General features: G+C 45.5%; 1 pseudogene; it reads left to right on the top strand.

Moving 5' to 3' along the window:
- The first annotated feature begins 3,047 nt into the window (after window positions 1-3,047).
- LOC119802399 lies at window positions 3,048-3,166 on the top strand (annotated as a pseudogene).
- Window positions 3,167-4,609: the final 1,443 nt, after the last annotated feature.

Here is a 4,609-nt window from a genome sequence, read left to right as displayed (position 1 = left end):
AGAGATCCGCCTGCCTCTGCCTCCCGAGTGCTGGGATTAAAGTCGTGCGCCACCACCGCCTGGCCAGGGAAACTCTTTAAACAAGAAGGTAAACCACTCAAAATAGCTTCAGGAAGTTCCCGAAACTGATCAGATTCATTAGGCCCCTCCCTGCCAGAGTAAGCAATTAAAGCTGAGAGTCATCTCAGAGACAAGGAAAGCAAGCCACAAAAAGACTCAGACAAGCCAAGCTGCAAAGAAGACTTTGAGACCAGACCAGTTGCCTAGAAGAAGCAGAAACCAGAGAAGCTTCCTGGAAGAGGTTTGGAAAACTGAGGCGCCTGGAAAGGACACTGTCCAACCTGTTAAGCTTTGTGCAGACTGTGCACAAATCTGTTTTCCAGATTTGGTGAGCTCTAATCCATGCTGGGTGGTCTTTGAGTCATTTCTGCTCCTGTAAGTAACCCCTGATCCATATACCTGTAAGTAACTCCAATAAAACTCCTTGGTTCACTAAGTTGAACTTTGGCAGGATCCATATTTTAGCCTGGCATGGATTCCCTCTCTGGGGGGAGTAGACGTGTGTGTTGCATCTCCCTAGGAAAAAGTTTTGTTACACAACATAATTGACCCCTGAACAGGGACACGACGGAAACAAAGATGAGTTGGGGAGGAGTGAGTACATGGTTCTGGCTATTGGTAGCAAGGCATGCAACTAAGGCTGAGCCATCAGGATTAGGAGTGTCCGTGGATGGACTCCAGGATAGCATCCTTCCATCTGTGTGGTGCGGGGTGTCATGCCTGCCTGATGAGTGGGGTCCACCCAGTGAATAGGGAGAAGCCCTGAGAAGAGTTGAGGTTTCGAGGAAATTTTGCAATCCTTGAGATTATCACACCCAAAGGTCAAGATTGTCAGCAGGCAATGGCAGCGGTTGCCTGGCCTCTACTGGGTGTGGTTAGAAATGCACCTGAGGCCGAGATGGTGGCCAAGCAGAACTTGTTACTCTAAAGGAACAATTACAAGAAAAGGAGATGAAGCTGGGCGGTGGTGGCACACACTTTTAATCCCAACACACTCAGGTGGGTCTCCATGAGTTCGAGGTCAACTTGGTCCAGGACAGGCTCCAAAGATGCAGAGAAACTCTGGCTCAAAAACAATGACAACGGGGCTGGAGAGATGGCTCAGAAGGTTAAGAGCACTGACTGCTCTTCCAGAGGTTCAGTTCCCAGTAAGCACATGGTGGCTCACAATCATCTGTAATGAGATCTGGTGCCCTCTTCTGGCCTGCAGCAGACATGCAGACAGAATACTGTATACATAATTAATAAATCTAAAACAACAACAACAAAAAGGAGATGAGACTAGCATCCTCCCAGTTAGCTTCTGACTTGACAAGTATATTAGATAAACAGGAGGAGGAGAAAGAGGTGTTAAAAACAATAGAAGACAGCCTTCAAGTCTGACCTTTAGTAGAAAAAGAGGAAAATACAACATATAGATGGGTATATTTCCCTCCAGAAAACAGTTGTTCTAGGGGTAGAGATTGTTTGCTCCCTCAGGAACTACTGTAACAGCTAGGTATAGTGAATGAGGAGGCTATAGCCACGGTGCCAACTCAGGGCCACTCTGACCCGAGGAGATAGCAACTTCAGTAGGGGAAGGCAGAGCCACATTTGCTTTTTTGACCCTGAGTAGATCTGAGCAGAGTAAGGCAGATCTTCTGTGTTTCTTCGGTGTGGAGAAGTACAGGGAGACCCTGTGAAATACCTCTAGGATACAGAAACACAATGACTCAGAAGGAATGACTGAAGATTACAGGGAGCAATTTAGGTTAGCACCTCCTGTGCATGCTTTGAACCAACCTTGATCTGTGGAGGAAGCAATCACTACAAATGGGTTGAACTGTTCCCTGCTGTGTTAGATATTGCTTCTGTTTGACTTTAGTATTGTTTTGGTTTTGGTTTCGAGACGGTTTTTCTTTAGAGCCTGTCCTGGAACTAGCTCAGTAGACCAGGCTGGCCTCGAACTCACAGAGATCCACCTGCCTCCGCCTCCTGAGTGCTGGGATTAAAGGCATGTGCCACTACCGCCTGGCCCCTGAGACATATTTGTTGAACTAATTGAATGAATTGCAATTTGAGTTTGAATATTTACCTCTTTTTGCTTCCTCAACCAGGCAGTAAATTCATGGAAATCGGGCAAATGCCAGGTGTGCCACCACTGTCTGGGTGACTTTAGTATCTTCTTATTGTGAACTTCTGGGGTCACCTGGCACTTCCTGAGATCCGGCGACAACACACTTTCACCTGCTCATCCTCTGGAGAAAGTTGTTTTTTTTTTTTTTTTTTTTTTTTTTTTTTTTGTTTTTGTTTTTCGAGACAGGGTTTCTCTGTGGCTTTGGAGCCTGTCCTGGAACTAGCTTAGCTCTGTAGACCAGGCTGGTCTCGAACTCACAGAGATCTGCCTGCCTCTGCCTCCCGAGTGCTGGGATTAAAGGCGTGTGCCACCATCGCCCGGCTGGAGAAGGTTTTATTAAATAGATGAACCTCAGAGTGTTTTTGCAGATTTGGAAAACTACTGGAGAGACAAGTCAGGTACAATGTTACTTCCATTTACCCTTACAACCCTACTGGAGCTTAGCTAACTATAACAAGCAACAAACAAAACCCCAAATAAATGCTATATGGGTAAAAAAGGACATCCCTAGAGACCATAAGGTTAGTGAATAAAAACCCCTGGGCCACCTCCCTGAGAGGGTCACTGAAGCCCCTGAGGGTCCTCATAGCATAAAGGCTATCACTATTGCTGTTTTTTTTTCAAGACAGGGTTTCTCTGTGTAGCATTGGCTGTCCAGGAACTCACTTTGTACACCAGGCTGGCCTTGAACTCACAGAGATCCACCTGCCTCTGCCTCCTGAGTGCTGGGATTAAAGGCAGGTGTCACTACTGCCCAGCCACCACTGCCTGGCCACCTCTGCTGTTGATTGTATGCCAAAAACTAGATGATAAGATCCTGTTGCTGAAGACACCATATTACATGCTTTGACTATAGAACATGAAAAAATTAGTCTACGGCCATACCACCCTGAATGTGCCCAATCTCGCCTGATCTCGGAAGCTTAGCAGGGTTGGGCCTGGTTAGTACTTGGATGGGAGACCGCCTAGGAATAGCGGGTGCTGTAGGCAAGAGAGAGAGAGAGAGAGAGAGAGAGAGAGAGAGAGAGAGAGAGAGAGAGAGAGAGAGAGAGAATGAAGAATTATATTTATTTATTTATTTAACTTATTATTTATACAAAATTCCGTCTGTGTGTATGTCTGCGGGACAGAAGAGGGCACCAGACCCCACTACAGATGGTTGTGAGCCACCATGCGGTTGCTGGGAATTGAACTCAGGACCTTTGGAAGAACAGTCAGAGCTGTTAACCTCTGAGCCATCTCTCCAGCCCATGAAGAATTATTTATTCTGGAACTGAAATGGAAGTGCTTACCCATTAGCTGACTTTCATAGTGTCAGAAGGGGCCATGAAGGCTGCTGATGGAGAACTGTCACCAACATTCTGTGGACCCTACATGGTGAGACACCAACATGCTACACAAGATATGCCTGCTGGAGCAATAGTGGCTTGGCAATCGTGGGTAAGACTAAGTCTTCTCATTTATTTAAAACCCAACCCACAAAAGAGTTCACCTTTGGTATTATAAGCCAGGACAAAAAAACCTGTGACTGGGAAGGTCATAGATCCCAATGTGAAAGTAACTTGTATTTTTTATAAGATAAATATGAGCCGGGCGGTGGTGGCGCACGCCTTTAATCCCAGCACTCGGGAGGCAGAGGCAGACGGATCTCTGTGAGTTCGAGGCCAGCCTGGTCTACAAGAGCTAGGTCCAGGACAGGCTCTAAAAAAAAAAAAAAAAAAAAAAAAAAAAATGCTGCAGAGAAACCCTGTCTTGAAAAACCAAAAAAAAAAAAAAAAAAAGATAAATATGATGTGCCTGTCAAATTGCCTTCTAAGCATGTGTTTATACCCATAGAACACTGTTGTTATCAACATCAATTCATAACCATTGGTGAAAATCCTGAGAACAAGTGACTAATATTTTGACGTGGTGGTTTACTTAATAACCGTAGGTGGGCATCTATAGCCACCATCTTCAGGACTCGGGCATCATTGTGGAAGAGGGGAAAAAAAAAATGTAAGAGTCAGAGAAAGGAGTGTAATGTAACAGTTTTCTCGGAGCTTGAAACATTCTATCCTTCAGGGAAGCTTTTTAAAAAGGAAGGTAAACTACTCAAAATAACTTCAGGAAGTCCCTGAAACTGACCAGATTCACTAGGCCCCTCCCTGCCATAATAAGTTATAAAAACTTAAGAGTTCCTCTCAGATGGACAGAAACAAAGTTGCGAAGAAGACACTGAGATCAGCCCAGCTGCTTGGAAGAAGTAGAAGTCAGCCTAGCTGCCTGGAAGTTTAGACCAGAGTCACTTAGAAAGGACACTGTCCATCTTGCTGGGCTGCCTGTAGACTGTGCAGTGTGCTCCAGGTTTCCCAGATTTTATTAGCTGTCACCCGTGTTGGGGTGGGCCTTGGTGATGTAGCTGTCTCTAAGTCATTTCTGTTCCTGTAAGTA

The sequence above is a fragment of the Arvicola amphibius genome, chromosome 15 (assembly GCF_903992535.2).
Source record: "Arvicola amphibius chromosome 15, mArvAmp1.2, whole genome shotgun sequence".
NCBI lineage: Eukaryota > Metazoa > Chordata > Mammalia > Rodentia > Cricetidae > Arvicola > Arvicola amphibius.
This window is presented reverse-complemented; position numbering and strand designations above follow the sequence as displayed.